At 37.0% G+C, this 18838-nt stretch overlaps 1 protein-coding gene across 2 annotated transcripts in view; it reads right to left on the bottom strand.

The window, feature by feature from the left end:
* The window catches only part of LOC136028748 (serine incorporator 1-like), a 68719-nt gene extending 52210 nt beyond the window's left edge, over nt 1-16509 (bottom strand). The window contains exon 1 of one of the 2 annotated variants that reach the window (XM_065706633.1): nt 16383-16509. The gene's annotated coding sequence lies outside the window, so the exon portion shown is untranslated. Of the gene's footprint in view, nt 1-15188; nt 15208-16382 lie in introns of those variants that run through there. The other variant, XM_065706634.1, reaches the window with a different exon arrangement.
* Nucleotides 16510-18838: the final 2329 nt, after the last annotated feature.

Genomic DNA, 18838 nt, shown 5'->3' with positions numbered 1-18838 from the left:
AGTGCTGGTCTATATTAATCACTAATTTAGGAAAACAGTCTTCCTTTTCTCCTTCTGTCTCTTTTTTTTTATGTGTTTGTGCTGTTGCATTGGTGATTTCTCTTTTCATCCTTGGACATAGGGCCGAAATATCCACTGTATTGAATTCCACTGTCTTAGAAAAAAACCCTATTGTTTATACTTTGTGTTTGTTAATTAAACATTGAAATTAAAGAATTGTCAAGTTATAGCTATGGAACCACAAAGCATGACTTGACGAATTGCAAGTTGACATTGATGAGGCATGTAACAGCTCTAGCTGCTGTCAAAAATGAAGGTCCTTTGGATAGCCTTTATTTTTAACTGTGCTCATTCCTGCCCTCACTGTTAAAGTCTTTTTAAATACTAGGTACATGTGATATGGCTTCCCTCTTTAAATCCTAAGGAAATAATCAAAGAATCTCTTCCATAGGCTCTTCTTATAAGATGTGAGTAGGTACAGTCAAGGGTGGTGCCAAACTGTCCATTCAGCCCATGAGACATATTCCTTTGAAGTCTCAAGCTCAAGGAAAAACTAGATTCCATGGAGAGCCCAGGAGTCATTTAGAAGGTAACCCCTCAAACTGGTTAGGGTAGCTCAGCTGTGGTTTTCAATAAACTTGGATAGAACCTTGAAAGTCTATGTAAACCCAAAAAATCTCAACAAAGCTGCAAAGAGATTTCATCATCCTATGCCAACTTATGAGGAAGCTGTCCAAAAGCATGTGGGTGCTAAGTACTTCTCCAAGCTAGATGCCAAAATAGGCTATTAGATCTCCTGATAATAAGTCTTCAAGTCTCACAACATTCTCAACTCTGCATAGGCAATTCAAATTCGGACATATGCCCTTTGAATCAATGCCAGCACAACACAAGTTCCAAACTTTTACCAATAGGCAGGAACTTTATTGCGTACAGGCATGGGCAGGCTCCTCCCTTTTAGTATATCAGGATGTGTCATAATTCATTTTGTTCACAGCAATCCTTAGCACCACTATACTATGAAATATAATCAGACATTATCCCCTGTTCCTCTCCAATGGAAAGCCCTACAGATAGGTAGAGTAGCTCCATAGGAGGCTTAGACCAAGTAGGACCTTATCCCAGTGGGGCCCATAATATAAACTGGGAAACCCTCCCCGGGGGGTCATAATTAAAGGTGGAGGAGGAAGAAGGCCCCTCAAATGTACACTCAGCAGGGCCAACTGCCGTGTTCACACGTCAGATGAGTTACAAAACTTCTCCCAGTAATGGGTTAAATTGCAAGGTGAAGCAGAACACCATCGTGGAAGGATCCTCTATAGGAGGACAACTGCGGCAGGGCGTAAGATCCAGATTTATGGACAACGGCCTCTGTAAAGGGCTGCCTCGACCCTTTCGGGGTACCTGCAAGACTGGGAAACTTGCGGTCAATTTTTTCCCACTTGAGGAGTGGCGCCCCTCGAGGAAATTATAGCCTAGTAAACAACACAGCAATTCCGATTATTGGATAATTTTCTGGGCTTGGTTTGTTTTGATGGGCGTTTCCGGGCTGAAAAACCTCTTCCCGGCTAATTTATCTACTATGGGCTGCCTCCCCGTAGTAGCATAATATTTGTAGGCATGAATATATAATGAGTCGGAGGTAATAGGCTTGGGACTGTCTGTGCAGGATTTCGACTCTTGTTGATAGAAGAGCATCGTCAAGTGCTGAAAACCATGCTGTGACCAAGATGGGCCCAGGATTGCACAAAGCCTCCAACCTACTGGAGGTCCCAGGAACTTCTTGCTGTCCGGTTCTAAGCCGGCTTAAGCGCTTCGGTGTAGACTTGAGAAGATATGTTGGTCCCCATCCTGCACTGGTATCCGGGATCACTGCTTTTCTTGAGGCCAAAATAATTCCAAAGATTTAAAGAGCATGAACATTGGAACTTGGAATGTTACGACGTTAAAAAATGACTATCGCATCGACATTTTAACTGACGAATTCAGACGGTTTGAACTGGATTTATTAGGAGTTTCAGAAACTCATATCCCAGGCTAGGAAGCATGAAATTAGGTGACATAGAATTTGTTTACTCAGGCAGGAAGGATGGGGTACATAGACTGGGAGTAGGGCTCATGATGAATAAGGAAGCTGCTAAGTCTTGTTTAGGCTGGGAAGGTATTAATATAGAATACCTAATTGCTCATTTTATGACTAAAAAGTTTAGGGTATCAGTTATAGTAGTATATGCCCCCATTGAACCAACTGATGGAGATACTAGTGACTCAGATGAATTTTACTTACAGTTACAGGAGCAAATTGACAGGGTACCAGGTAGAAATATGTTGTTTTTGCTAGGAGATTTTAATGCCCAGGTTGGTAGAAATAGGGATAGATGGTATCCTAGCCTAGGTAAATTTGGTGTAGGAAAAGAAAAAGTAATGGCTATAGGCTTTTGCAATTTTGTAGGTATAACAACCTAGTTATAACCAATACAGTGTTTGGTCACAAAATGGCCCATAAGTTGACATGGTATTCACGTGATGGTAAGACAGCAAACCTTATTGATTATGTTATTGCAAACAGAAGACTAGCAGGATCAATACAAGATTCTAGGGTGTATAGGAGTGCTATTATTGATGTTAAAAATAAAGATCACCATCTAGTAGTAACTAAGTTAATTTAAAGCTGAAATTTCGGAAGGGTGACTCCCTCCCGGAAAGTTATGATGTTGGTAGACTTCAGGATGAAAATTTGAGAAAAAAATTCCAGGAACAGTTGAGTACTAAACTTGAGGGTTTAAAATTTGACAATGTGGAAGATGGATGAAATAATTTCAGAAAAACAATTTGTGAAGTTGCTGATGGTGTCCTAGGGAAGAGTGCTAAGACAGCAACTAGGAATATTAGTGAAAAAGCTTTAGGTTTAATAGAGAGTAGAAGGGGTTTGTATAAGAATTATCTGAGTGATAGGCCGTATGAAAAGATATGAAAAGGAATGTAAAGAAAGTGGAGAAAGCATTAAAATATGAACTAAGGAGATGTGAAATGGAGGCGATGGATAAAATTGCTGAGGATCTGGAAGATGCGGCTAGACGGCATAATAATAAAATATTATACTGGCATGTTAATAAATTGAAAGGGAGTTGCCAATCCGGACTAGTCCCAGTTAAAGATAGAAATGGGGCCATAATTAGTGATAAGGAAAAAGTTAAAGAAAGATGGGTGGAACATTTTGAGAATGTGCTAAACCGAGATACAGTTGCAGGAAAAGATATAGATGAAAATGAAAATGTTTGTGATACCTTGGATGTGAAGGAAGATTTGTTTAGTGAGGAAGAATTAGCGACAGTACTAGAAGGATTAAAAAATAAAGAGGCCCAAGGTGCTGATAGTATGATTTATGAGTTCCTTAAATATGGTGGCTCTGAGGTTAGGAATAAGCTCCTGAAGATTATGAACATGATTGTTGAAAAAGGGAAAGTACCCAATGATTTTAGGAAAACCTTAATTAAACCACTGTATAAGAAAGATGACAAGAGTGAGTGTTGTAATTATCGAGGCATTAGTCTGGTCTCTGTAGGTAGCAAATTACTGAGTGATATGATACTTTTTAGACTGAGACATGCTGTAGACAAAGTTTTAAGGGAAGTTTAAAGTTAGAGGATGTGTCGACCATGTTTTCACTATTAGGTTAATAATTGAGAAGTCCCTTCGTTGTCAAACACCTTTGGCCCTTAGTTTTATCGATTATGAGCAAGCTTTCGATTCTGTTGATAGAACAGCGTTAACAAAGGTCTTATCATTATATGGTATACCATAAAAATACATTAAAGTGATTTGTGCTATGTACGAGAATAATACTGCTGCGGTTAAGGTAGGAAATGAGGTTAGCAACTGGTTTTGCATTAAATCAGGAGCTAAACAGGGTTGTGTTCTATCCCCCTTTATATGGATCACTTTGATGGACTTCGTCTTAAGGAGAACAGGAAAGGCAATTGGAGAACATGGAATCAAATGGGGAGGAAGAACGCTCCTGGACTTAGATTATGCTGATGATTTAAGCATATTAGATGAAAGTGTGAGCAAATTGAATGAATTTTTAGAGGTTTTACGAGTTCAGGGTGCTAAAATAGGCTTGAAAATTAATGTTAAGAAGACTAAGTCACTAAGGCTAGGAATAAGTGAAGATGAACAAGTGACATTAGGTAACGAAAAGATTGATCAGGTTGGGAGCTTCAGCTACCTTGGTTAGTATTATAAGTAAAGATGGTGGGAGCAGTGAAGATATTAAAAGTAGAATAGCTAAAGCTCAGGGTGTTTTTTAACAGTTAAAAAAAGTTTGGAAGAATAGAAAGATAAGCCTACAAACCAAGATTAGAATATTGGAAGCTACAGTGATGACAGTGGTCAAATATGGCTCTGAAGCATGGGCACTCCGAAAAGCAGATGAAAATTTACTAGATGTTTTCCAGAGAAATTACCTATGGATTGTTCTGGGTACCCGGCTGACTGACCGTATTTCAAACAGTAGGTTGTACGAAAAGTGGGGTTCAATCCCGTTTTCTGGGGCTATAATGAAAGAAAGGTTGAGATGGCTAGGCCACGTTCTAGGGATGAAGGATGACAGATTACCGAAGATTGTCCTTTTTGGCCAACCGTCTGGGGCTACACGGAAAGCAGGTCGTCCTTGTCTGGGTTGGGAAGGTGTCATAAATAAAGGTTTAAAGGAAATGGGAACTTCCTGGGAGGGTGTAAAGAGGGAGGCTTTAAATAGATTAGGTTGGAGGAGGAGCGTGCGTAGCTGTGTTGGCCTCAGGCGGCTTGGTGCTGCAGTGAGTTATTAGTAGTAGTAGTAGTAGTAGTCACTATAGATAACCTTCTAAAGTTCCTCAAACATCCTGCAAAAACTGTCTCCATAGCAAATTCATACCTTGACTTTTTTAAAAGAATGATTAACCTACTTTTCAAATCCTTATGGTTTGTCATTTGTCTTTTTATTAATTACTCAGCAAAAAAAGTCATTTTTTCATGAAAATATTCTCTGAAAATAGTAGTTTTCAAAATAAAGGGAGGGGGGTAAAAAGATAAAATAACGACTCTTTAAAGCCGTTACTGGCGCATAGGGCGTTGAACTGATGTTTCAGTAGCTTGGTATTTTTTACTGTTACAAGTAGCAAACTTGTCACCCAGACTTGCCATAGCGGGGATCGATCCCTACGCCCAGGAGCCAGAGTATTAACCCACTGTGGTATCACAGGGCCGGGGGACAAACCGCCCCCTCCCCAATTGATGTCACTGATATTTGCCGAATCGTGAATGAGTTTAAAGTTATAAATTTCATGCATAAGGCTATTACCTAAAAAATAGTTTAAAAACATGAATCAAAAGTTGTTTAAAAACTATATCTCAAGTAATTGATAACTAGCTGATGACATGGAATCTTCTTGAATCTGTATAAGGCAATCGTGAGTAAAAACGAGCTCTTGACTTTTGAACCTGTCTTGCTGGTCCTTTTTACAAAAGTGATAACCTATACAGCTGGATGAAGGTGCTGAAATGAGGGCCACCAAATACATCTCCGGATATGACAAGAAGCCATATTATGAAAACCATCTACCCTAAGACTCCCATCTTTACCCTTCTAACTTGGGCGCACTGCAATGCTGATGACATTTAATTATGTTGACCAATCCGAAAATAAGCTCTTTACTCATTTACCTAAAGAAAGACAAACACAAGGTCACTCTAAGAAGCTTTTCAGCAAAGATTTAAATATGGAATCAGAAAATTATATATATATATATATATATATGTCTTATAGTTTTCAAAACAAGATTTGACAAAGAATGGGAGACCAATATATATATATATATATATATGTATATCTGTGTATAGATAGTGTATATATATATATATATATATATATATATATATATATATATATATATATATATATATATATATATATATATAGGGGGGTTGGGGTAAAGTATTTTGACAGCACCCCTAACCTACAACCCCCACCCCCCAATTTGCATATTTATAGCACAAATTATGCAAGTCCAGTGCATTCTATCACACATCAATTGTCTTTGTGCCTATGAAACCAGTTTTCTGAGATCTAACCTAAGTGTAATTCTTGAGTGTGTTTTCTTTAATTAATAAGCACTGAATTGTCCCCTTGATCATGCCTATCTATGGTCATGACTACTGAGTGGGTTTAAATTGCATCTATTGTTGCACTCTCCTAGTTGGAAGATGTGTAACTGGACTGTAAACACAATTGTAACCCCTTTCTTTTCTTATATTTTGTGTAACGTGTTTACATAGTTGCTATATAGCAAGTGTTTATATATTACACCATTGATTATGTTAGCTCAGGTGTTATTTTGTTTAGTTTTTTTTTTGCATATTTTCAGTGATAGTCTGTACAGAAGCTAGCAATATCAAATAATCAAGAGGTTGTATTGGTACTGACTAAATTTAATCCTTAAATTGCATGGATAGCAGAAGCAGCCATTGAGTAAATTTACTGAGCAGTTTTTGTGGGTTTTTAGAGATAGTCTGTGCAGAAGAGTGATATCAGACAAGAAGAGCCATATTGGTACTAGCAGGATTTTAATCCTTAAGCTGCTGAGGATAGGTGATTTGAGTATCAGCATGTCCCACAGGTTCTCTACCATGAGATTTTGTGAGATAATGGCTACATAAAAAAGGATACCACCTAAACAGGATAGCAAACAGAAGCTATTCAGCCCGAAAGAGTCCCAAGATTTCTGTGCTGGCTGTAAATACAAACTTGAACCAGATTCAAAGGCATTCTTCTGTGATGGTTGTGAAAAATGGCTATGCATTAAGTGCTTAAAAATGCCCAGCTCCAAATATGAACTTTTCTCAAAAATATCTACCATTGGAGATATGCAGTGGTACTGCTTGATTTGTAAGCACTTTGGTACTCCAGCAGACCCCTCCCCACCATTGGCCAAAATTTCAAACTTGATAACATCTAAAGTCTCTAGTGCTTTGGCTACTGCAGAAATAGTTAAGAGGCAGTAGAAGAGCTGAAGCAAGACATTACCACTAGGATAAATGAAGTCAAGGAATGTGTTAGCAATCTTGAAAAAAAATGCGGTAAAAAAAAATAAACAAATACAAAGTAGTAACAATAGGGAAAATCTTTTCAAGACAGTGGAAATCAGTTCTGTGAATATTTCGGCCCTATGTCCAAGGGCCGTCTTCAGCACAATACGAGAACGAGAGAGAGAATATGTATATATAAATGAACTTACATTAAATTGTGAGAATTAAAACTAATAATGTATTTTAAAAACTTTTTAAAACCAGCCCTAGCATCCTTACTTTAACGAAGTTTAACCAGTACTGACAAAAAGAATGAAGTAAGAATATAAATTCATTCAAACTGAAGAGAACAAAGTGATTAAATGCAGTTTCTCAGAGCCAATCTTGCATTTTTAGCAGCCTGTCTCAAAGGCCTTTTTGTAGCTGGTTCAATACTATTATAAGTCGGTTTAGTAAAATTTTTTGTTAGATTATTTTTAATTAAATTTCAGTATAAAGAATTTAGTGAGTATTCCCCTAAGTCCCTGTTCAAAGAAATATTAGTATTTATTTTGAGACTAATTTCGATTGATTCCCGAACCACCTGTCTTACCCCAAATCATTACTGATGAGTGAAGATCTTTCAAAAAGTATCATGTGGGACAGATTATTAAATTTATGCCAACCTAAAGTAGAATCAAAGGAGTTATTGGAACTATTTGAAATTAATGCCTTGTCTATGTCTTTTTTATGCTGTCGTAACTCTTTTTCTAGAATCTAGAATCTTTGGTTCACATACATAGGTTTTTCTTTTTATGTATTTCTTAAAATTCATCCACAAGCATCTGGCAGGAATGTTTCCTCTGAATTTTTCATGAATTACCCAAGTCCAAGCTTTGTATCTCTCCTCTTCGACAGTCAGTCTGAGCTGGGCTGTCACTTTGTTTATCTTAGCTTTTAATCTGCTCACAGAAATATTCCTATTTCCCAGCTTCCCTCTTTTTTCAGTTGATTTCTTAGGTCTTGTCTCTTTTTTTAATTGCTTCACATTTGGCTGTCCATCCTACGGTAGAATTATAAATCTTCTTTTTCATTCCTTGGCTACCTTTTAAAGCTAGATTTTTTTCCCAGCTTCTATCATCTTTTCTGAGACTTCTTTAATAGCCTCTTCAGTAGGTAGTGTCTTTAGGTTGGAAAAGTTAAGTTTTGATATTTCTTCTTTCCATTTAGCAATTCTCTTGTCAAAGAATGGCCATTTTTTCTTGTTTCAGAGGCAGAGGGCTGTGGTTCAAACTCCAAGTCAGTGAAAATGATGAAGTGGTAAGAGTCAAAATCATCTTTTGAATCGACAGTCATGTCACCTGCTAGCTCAGAAGATATAATAGTCAAGTCTAATGTTGTTGTTTCCCCATTTGTCTTATTTAGTCTAGTTGCAAGGTTTTTTGGTGCAGCAAGCGCTATCTACTCTTCTGGATCAAAAGTTAAAATGAAAAAAACAAGTTTTTAACTAAAAGTAAGGAGCAACATTAAAACTTAAAACAAACAGAAATTACACCATATATTAAAGGGGCTTTTCCCTCCTCAACGCCCCACTCTTTATACTAAAGTTTAACTCTTTCTCACAAATTTACTTTTTAAAACTGTAAAAAACTTTAGCATAAAGACAGGGGCATTGAGGAGGGAAAAGTCCCTTTAATATACAGTGTAATTTCTTGTTTTATGTTTTGATGTTGCTCCTTACTTTCAGTTAAAAAACTTTTTTTTTCGTTTTATTTCTGAACGTTTTTGAATTAATACATTTTCTATTTTGGTTGTCTACAAAATAATTATAATGAAATTTGCATTTTTTTTTTTTTTTTTTTTTTTTTTTTTTTTTTTTTTTTTTTTTTTTTTTTTTTTTTTTGGCTAAATGGCTTTCTCTTAGTTTTGATCACAAGATTTTGAGAAAAGAAAGGTTGGGGGAGGAGGCCTAGTTGCCCTCCAATCTTTTGGTTACTTAAAAAGGCAAATCGAATTTTTTAATTTTTTACAAACATTTTAATTAGCAGAAAATATACATTACTTATGTAATAAACTTCTATATTTGTATATTTTTATTACATAGTATGAGGGGGTTTTCCCCCTCGTTAATACCTCACTCTTTACACTGAAACTTATATTTTTTCCAGATTCTCAAAGAATAACCCCCTGAATCACAAAGGTCATAGAATAAATAGTTGAAATTACTAAAAATACTTTGGCATAAAAAGCAAGGTATTTAGGAGGAGATGAACCCTACACATGTGTAACAATTTCTGTTTGTTTTAAGTTTTAATGCTGCTCCTTACTTGCAGTTGAAAAAAACTTTTCCATATTTATCTTTATTTTTGTTTTTGTTTTAAATAGGGCTAGAATATCCTGCACCCCCTTCATGGAAATTATCTTCTCCCATGACAAATTCCTTCATGAAAAGATCCTCTCATGTAAAACCCTCCCCTCGACCCTAATCCTCATAACCCAAAAACTCCCCCTCAAAACGTCTGTACACTTCCCAATAACCATTACTATATGTAAACACTGGTCAGATTTTGTAAATTGCAGCCCCTCCTCCTTGGACTTTGAGGGGGTAAGCTGTCCCCAATGGCCTTGTTATCAGGTTTTTTGAATATGCTGAACAAAATGGCTAAGTTAAAATTTTGGTCTGTTGACTTTGGGAAGCAAGAGCTAAGAGCTCATATGGCACTTGTGACAAGGCAAGAAGAGCTAAGAGCCAAGAGATCATATGGTATGAGCTCTAGCAAAATTCTATGAATCAATAGATTGATTTAAAAGGAAAATAAGAGGGTTAATACCGGTCAGGATTTAAAATAAGAGCTCTGAGTCATGATGTCCTTCTAAATATCAAAATTCATTAAGATCCGATCACCCACTCGTATGTTATAAATACCTAATTTTTTCTAATTTTTCCTCTCCCTTTAGCCCCCCCCCCAGATGGTCGAATCTGGGAAAACGACTTTATCAAGTCAATTTGTGCAGCTCCCTGACACGCTTACCAATTTCCACTGTCCTAGCACGTCCAGAAGCACCAAACTCGCCAAATCACTATGCCCCTCCCCCCCAACTCCCCCAAAGAGAGCAAATCCAGTACGGTTCTGTCAATCACGTATCAAGGATATTTGCTTATTCTATCCACCAAGCTTCATCCCGATTCCACCACTCCAAGTGTTTTCCAAGATTTCCCCCTTCAACTCCCCCAAATGTCTCAAGATCTGGTCAGGATTTGAAAAAAGAGCTATGAGACATGAATTGCTTCTAAATATCAAATTTCATTAAGATCCGATCACCTATTCGTAAGATAAAAATACCCCAATTTTCACGTTTTCCAAGAATTCCGGTTTTCCCCTCCAACTCCCCCTAATGTCAAAGGATCTGGTCAGAATTTAAAATTAGAGCTTTAAAGCGCAAAATCCTTCTAAATATCAGATTTCATTAAGATCTGGTCCCCTTTCATAAGTTACAAATACCTCAATTTTCAAAATTACCCCCCCCCCAACTCCACCAAAGAGAGCAGATTCGGTCCAGTTATGTCAGTCATGTGTCTTAGACAGGTTTTTATTCTTCCCATCCAGTTCCACTCTGATCTTACCGCTTTAAGTATTTTCTAAGATTTCCAGTTCCCCCCAATTGCCCCCCACCCCCAATTACGCTGGATCCGGTTGAGATTTAAAATAAGAGATCTGAGTCACGAGGTCCTTCCAAATATGAAGCTTCATGAAGGTCCAATCACTTCGTTGTAAGTTAAAAAATTTTCGAAATTAACCCCCCCCCCAGAAGAACAGATCCGTTCGAATTATGTAAATCACATATCTAAGACTTCTGCTTATTCTTCCCACCAAGTTTTATCCCAATCCCTCCAATCTAAGTGTTTTCCATCATTTTAGGTTCTCCCACCCCAAATTCCCCCCAATGACACCAGATCCAGTCAGGACTTAAAATAAGAGCTTGGAGACACAATATCCTTCTAAATATCAAATTTCATTGAGATCCGATCACCCATTTGTAAATTGAAAATACCTCATTTTTTCTAATTTTTCAGAATTAACCCCCCCCCCCCAACTACCCCAAAGAGAGCAGATCCGTTCCAGTTATGTCAATCATGTATCTAGGACTTGTGCTTCTTTTCCCACCAAGTTTCATCCCAATCCCCCCACTCTAAGTCTTTTCCAAGTTTTAGGTTTACCCCTCCCAACTCCCCCCAATGTCACCACATCCGGTCAGGATTTAAAATAAGAGCTCTGAAATACGATATCCTTCTTAATATCTAATTTCATTGAGATCCAATCACCCATTCGTAAGTTAAAAATTCCTCATTTTTTTCTAATTTTTCAGAATTACCCCCCCCCCCCCAAATACCCCAAAGAGAGCGGATCCATTCTGGTTACGTCAATCATGTATCTAGGACTTGTGGTTATTTTTCCCACCAAGTTTCATCCCAATCCCTCCACTGTAAGTGTTTTCAAAGATTTTAGGTTTCCCCTCCCAACCCCAACCCCCCTCCCCACACCCCAATGTCAACAGATCCGGTCAGGATTTAAAATAACAGCTCTGAGACACGATATACTTCCAAACATCAAATTTCATTAAGATCTTATAAACCGTTCATAAGTTAAAAATACTTCAATTTTTCAATTTTTTCTGAATTAATGGGCCCCCCACTCCCCCCAGATAGTCAAATCGGGAAAAAGAATATTTTTAATTTAATCTGGTCTGGTCCCTGATAAGCCTGCCAAATTTCATCGTTTTAGCTTAACTCGAAGTGCCTAAAGTAGCAAAACCAGGACCAAAAGACCAAGAGAATTTACGATTGCTATATGTCACTTGGTTAATACCAAGTGCCAAAAAAATTTAGCATGGGAGGGGGCCTAGTTGCCCTCCAATTTTTGGTCACTTAAAAGGAGCACTAGAACTTTTAATTTATGTTAGAATGAGCCCTCTTGCAACATTCTAGGACGACTGGGTCAATACAATCACTCTTGGGAAAAAAAAAGAAAACATACCCATGATTAGTGTTCTGGCAAAAAATACAAAATTCCACATTTTTGTAGATAGGAGCTTGAAACTTCTGCAGTAGGGTTCTCTGATATGCTGAATGTGATAGTGTGATTTTTGTTAAGATTCTATAAGTTTTAGGGGTGTTTCCCCATATTTTTCAAAATAAGGCAAATTTTCTCAGGCTCTTAACTTTTGATGGATAAGACTAAATTTGATTAAACTTATATATTTAAAATCATTATAAAGATCTGACTCTTTCAATTTATCCAGTAGCATCAAAATTCTGTTTTTTAGGGTTTTGTTTGCTATTGGGCCAGGTCACTCCTTACTACAGTTCATTGCCACAATCTGTTTGATCAGTATCTCTATTAATTCTTTAGCTTTACCATCTTCAGTGTGGCTATCATTCCACAGAGTGTGATGAAGATTAAAATCTCCTCTGAATAATCCTCATGATCTTTTTGATTTCATTTTTTTAAGCATGGTGGGTGGGGACTCTGAACTTATCTTTCTTTTTGAGTTGAAGTCTTGATTTTCCATGGCCTCATCTGAGACATGTTCTTCACTATTCTCTTCAGTTTCTTCTTTTATTTCTTGAATCTTTTTTTTATTTCTTTCAACTTCTTTTTGTTTAGTCTGGTTGTTGGAATGACCATAATTAGGCTTGTAACAATATTACTTAGTTTGGTAATCAATTCATTACAAATTACTTAGTAATCAATTCATTTTAAATTACAATTCATTACATTCATTACTTAGTTTGGTAATTCAACTTACAAAGGAGTAATCTGATCTTAATAAAATTTGATGTTTGGAAGGAAATTGTGTCTCAGAGCTCTTATTTTAAATCCCAACCAGATCTGGTGACATTTGGGGGAGTTTGGGGGCAACCTAAAATTTTGGAAAATATTTAGAGTGGAGGGGTTGGGATGAAACTTGGTGGGAAAAATAAGCACAAGTCCTAGATATGTGATTGACATAATCGGAATGGATCTGCTCTCTTTGGGGGAGTTGAGGCAGGGGGAAGGGTAAATTCTAAAACATTGACAAATGAGATATTTTTAACTTACAAAGAAATGATCCAGATCTTTATGAAATTTCATATTTAGAAGGACCTTGTAACTCATCTCTTATTTTAAATCCCAACCAGATTCAGTGTCATTGGTGGAGGGGAGTGGAAATCTTGGAAAATACTTAAAGCAGAGAGAAGACAAGGATGGAACTTGGTGTGAAGAATAAGCACAAGTCCAAGATAACTGACTGACATAACCAGACGGTATTGGCTCTCTTTGGTGGAATTGGGAGGGGGGAGTAATTTGGAAAAATTAGGTATTTGTAATCTACCAATGGGTGATCAGATCTTAATGAAATTTGATATTTAGAAGGATCTTGTGCTTTAGAACTCTCATTTTAAATCCCAACCGGATCTAGTGACATTAAGGGGAGGAGGAGGGGGAAACTGGAAATCTTTCAAACCAGAAATCTTGGACAATGCTTAAAGTGGACAGATTGAGATGAAACTTGATGGGAAGAATAAGTACAAGTTATAGATACATGATTGACATAATTGGAATGTTCTCTTTGGGGTACCTGCAGGTTGTTAATTTGGAAAATTAGAAAAACTGAGGTATTTTTAACTTAAGAACAGGTGACTGGATCTCAATGAAATTTGATATTTAGAAGGAATTCATGTCTCAGAGCTCTTATTTCAAATCTCAACCAGATTTGTTGACATTGGGGGGAGTTGGGGGGTGGAACTTAGAATCTTGAAAAACACTTCTAAATGTTGTAGATTCATGATTGATGTAACTGGACTGGATCTGATCTCTTTGGGGGAGTTAAGGGGTGGGATTCAGTGCTTTTGCAAGTTTGGTGCTTCTAGATGTGCTAGGATGATGAAAATTGGTAGGTGTGTCAGGGACCTGCACAAATTGACTTAATAAAGTCGTTTTCCCTGATTGGACCATCTGGGGGGCTGAAGGGAGAGGAAAAATTTGGAAAATTCAGGTATTTTTTAACTTACAAGTGGGTGATCAGATCTTAATGGATTTTGACATTTAGAAGGACCTCATGACTCAGAGCTCTTATTTTTAATCCTGACTGACATTAAGCCTCTTATTTTCCTTTTAAAGCAATCTATAGATTATTAAAATTTTGCAAGAGCTCATGCCACATGAGCTCTTGGCTCTTCCAACCTTGTAACAAGTGACATATGAACTCTTAGCTCTTGTTTAAGTATAAGAGCCCTTTCTTGTCTTATTAGGCATTCTTTTGAGTTTGTGTATGGTTCTTACCACATTTTACACATTTTGTTGTGCTCAAGTCTCCACTGCTTGTAGTCCTTGTTGCTATAAGCTCCTGCACAAATCATGCATCTCTCTTTTCCTCTACATTCTAGACATGATGTCCAAACCTCTGATATCTAAAGCACTGTACTGGTTATGGCAGATACTGAAATACACATTTTCTGATACCCCACACTCCAATACTTGTGGTACCAACACCAAAAGTGTTTCTCTCCTCACTTGGTTTGCTCCTTAGGTGTATCTCTGATACATATTCATTTTAAAGTAGTTCTTGCTTTCTTTTTTCATAGCTTGTAACATTACGTCTATTCCTTTTTTAGATTTTGTTTCTAACATTGTATCTTTGTCACCCTTTTCAAATATAATCAAATCTTCATTGTACTTTATTCCTTTCACCTCAAGAATCTTTTGTGCATACAATTCATTTTCTACATGAATCACTACGGAAACTCCTGGTCCTGATCTGTTCATCACCTCACCATAGCCCTCTTTTATACCATTTGCCTTTAACAGAACACTGAGCTTATTTGCCACATATCCTTTTACTGCTTCAGGGACCTTACCAATTTGCTTTGAAGTATATTACCTACTTCCACCTTTAGTCAGATGCCCTAGTATATACAGTTTGTTTTGATTTCTATCTGATACTCCTTTTTGACCTTTGGCCATGTCAGATTTTGGGCTGGGGTTATCCCTCATTCCTTGATATGTTGTCCTACCTTGTCCTAGCCTACTATCTTAGTTTTTACTAGCAACAAATTACACACAACTATTCTAAGAGATAATTTAATCAAAAAAACAGCAAACCTTAGCCAAATTACTGATTATTATGTTAATAATTTTCTAAGATTCCTTTCTCTAAAAATCTAAATCTAAACATTTTGGGAAAATAATATAAAATTATCTTTCTCAATAATAGGCCTAAATGTTGCATGTAAACAATGGGTTAATGGCAAAACTTATAACCCTTACTCCAAGGGTTGTGGTGGGTGGGGTTTACATCACAGAAAACATAGCTACTGGAAATTTCAACTTTACTGAAGAAAATGGCTATCTGAAAATTTTGATTGGATAGGGCTGAAGAATTGATCATAGTAGGAGGGGAGTCTGATTACCTTTCAATCACTTTTCTTGAAAAAAAAAACACTTTAACTTTCAATTTCCAATCAAATGAGCTCTTTTTAAGTTCATGTGACAAATCCTTTTTGAACAAAATGCATTGGTAGAAAAAAAACAACAATAGATAAATTTGGCAGACCCCAATTTATTTGGTTCTTTGCCATTCATGTGAGCCTTTCAGATAATATTAAGGAGAGTGTGAAACTAAATCAATTTGGTTGATTTGACAGTCCATATTCACATAGCCTACATTGATTCTGTTGAACATTTTCTGAAGTGTTCACATAAATGTTTTTTGTATTTTTAGAAAGTAAAGGTCTAACCTACCTTTCTCAACAACACATACTACATATAAACAATGAATGAATTGGCTAGATTGTAGTATGGGGGATGTGGGCACAGTTGACATCCCTGAAAATATTTTAATCGACCTTTCAATACTGCTAAATTCATAACTCTCTTAAAATTTTGATTCAATATTTTTTGTGCATGTAATTCATTTTTTACTTGAATCACTATGGAACCTCCTGGTCCTGATCTGTTCATCACCTCACTGTGGGCCTCTTTAATACTACTTGCCTTTAGCAGAACACTGAGCTTCATTGACATCTATCCTTTTGCTGCTTCAGGGACCTTTCCAGTTTGCTTTGGACTATATAACCCATGTCCACCTTTAGTCAGATGCCCTAGTATATACAGTTCGATTTGATTTCCATCTGATACTCCTCTTTGACCTTTGGCCATGTCAGATTTTGGGCTGGGGTTATCCCTCATTCCTTGATTTGTTGTCCTACCTAGTCCTAGCCTCCTACCTTAGTGTTTACTAACAACAAATTACACACAACTATTCTAAGGGATAATTTAATCAGAACAACGCCAAACCTTAGCCAAATTACTGATTTTAATGTTAATAATATTCCGAGATTCCTTTCGCTATTTTTTAAAAGCAAATTCAATCATCTGTCCGTTTTCTTCCTGTCCTGACAAAATCCTAGTATGGATTCAATACCTTCTTCGAATAAAGTCTTTTTTCTTTTAGGAATGCCATCTGTACATTTATCCTTGATTTCACCAAAAAGTTTTACTAGCAATGAGTGGGTTGAACTGCAATTGAGTGGGTTGAAGGAACTGGACATTTTTTATCTAATAGTAGAGACTCACCTTTTTTATCTTGCCTATCAAATAATTTTCTTCATCAGACTATTGATAAGCCTACACGCTATAGAGCTGATCAGAATACCTCGCTGTTAGACCTCGTCATATTGCGTGATACTGATTCCCTAATTCGTAATGATTATTTACCGCCAATTGCTAGTAGTGACCACCTAGTTGTTCTGTCTGTGTTGTACCAAAATAGTCGTCCTCAACCTAAATTTCGTCTTCAGACTTTCACTGATTATGAGGCAATACAGCAAGAACTTTCATTTGCAAACTGGTCAATGCTCATCACCAGTGACATCAATGAGTCGCGGTTAAATTAAAAAAAAAAATCTTCTTGCTCTTGAAAAGAAACATTTGAAGGTTATTTTTAGGAAACAGCCCAAACACTTCCCTTCACCACTAAGGAAGTTAAGAAGCTGATTAACCAGAAATCTAGAGCTTGGAAACGGTATATGAAGAAGAGGAACCAGGAGACCCTGTCAATTTATAATGCAGCACAGGATCGTGTAACAGATTCTGTAAAAAAAACTGAAATCTGCTAACGAGGAAAAATTTGCTTCTGAGATCAAGTTAAACCCAAAATCTTTCAGGAGACATGTCTCTTCTAAAAACCCAAATCATCATACTATTCCTGACCTTATTGACCACAGTGTACTACACTCATCTCCAATAGATAATGCTGACATTCTAAATACACAATTTTCTTCTGCCTTTACCCAAAATTCAGGTACCTCCTCACCAGATCCCAGACCATATGAAGCACTTTTCCCTATGCCTGATCTGTCAGTAAGTGAAGTAATGGTTGTCAATAGCCTTGAGAAGCTTGATGTAAATAAGTCAAAGGAAACAGATGGTGTTCATCCACGTCTTCTTAAGGAGTGTCGAAGAGGTCTCAGTTACCCCCTGTGCATGCTGCTCCGGATATCTCTTCAAAATGGGGACCTAACGCATGATTGGAAAACATCTTATATAACCCCGATCAATAAAAAGGGACGAAGAGACTCAGCAGAAAATTACCGTCCTAATAGCATCACCTCTGCAGGTGTTAAGGTGCTTGTGAGATTTATTAATAAAGCTCTAATTGAACATCTTGAGGTCAATAATATTCTTTCCACATCACAACATGGATTCAGATCTGGTAGATCTGTGGACACTAACCTCATCCAAAGATATGAATTAGTGACTACACTGGTCGATAAGGGTTTTCCTGTCGACATGATTCTTTTTGATTTGTCCAAAGCATTCGACAAAGTTTGTCATGAATTCCTCATAATCAAATTGAGGGCTGCAGGTGTCAACGAAGGTGTTGTACAGTGGATTATGGGATTCCTTTCTGAAAGATCACAGAGTGTTAGAGTTTTTGATAGACAAGGAACTCCTCATTTCTCTTCTCCCACAACTGTGTTAAGTGGAGTGCCCCAGGGCACTGTTCTTGGGCCAACACTTTTCAACTTCTATACTAACGAACTACCCACCCTTCTTTCAAATATTATTACCCTTTTTTTTAAACTGAAAGTAAGGAGCGACTTTAAAACTTAAAACGAACAGAAATTTCTCCGTATATGAAATGGGTTGCCCCCTCCGCAATCCCTCGCTCTTTACGCTAAATTTTGACTCTTTGCCACAATTCTGCTTTTTAAAACAATTAAAAGCTTTAGCGTAAAGAGCGAGAGATTGCGGAAGGGACAACCCATTTCATATACGGAGTAATTTCTGTTCGTTTTAAGTTTTAATGTCGCTCCTTACTTTCAGTTTAAAAAACTAGGTGTGGCTTTTTAAGTTGCTTTTACCTTGTGGTCGAAACTGGTTTGCTCTGTTATGCATTAAATTTCATTTTATATCCTTATGTGACATTTTGTCACACGGTGGCCTGGCTTGCCACAGTAGGAATACTTGCCACAGTATTCATTCAAAATTGATTTTTTTTTTCCTATATTGTCTATCCTGATTGGTAATTTGTGATTTCCATCTGGGCCTACGGGTGTCCTCATATGTTTTTTTTACTAGCGTTGTTTGCCCTATTATTCTATCTAGAAGATTTGCCTGGGCCATTTTTGCGCGGCCTAGCTTATTGAGTTGCCTCCCCAAATCTTACACGTTTATTCTTGTTTCCACTGTTCATATTATCCGTGTTTCTATTGATATTTATGGATATCTGGTCAATTTTTTCATAGTTT

This window comes from Artemia franciscana, chromosome 7 (genome assembly GCF_032884065.1).
Source record: "Artemia franciscana chromosome 7, ASM3288406v1, whole genome shotgun sequence".
NCBI lineage: Eukaryota > Metazoa > Arthropoda > Branchiopoda > Anostraca > Artemiidae > Artemia > Artemia franciscana.
The sequence above is the reverse complement of the archived record's forward strand: the minus strand, read 5'-3'. Positions and strand labels throughout refer to the sequence as shown.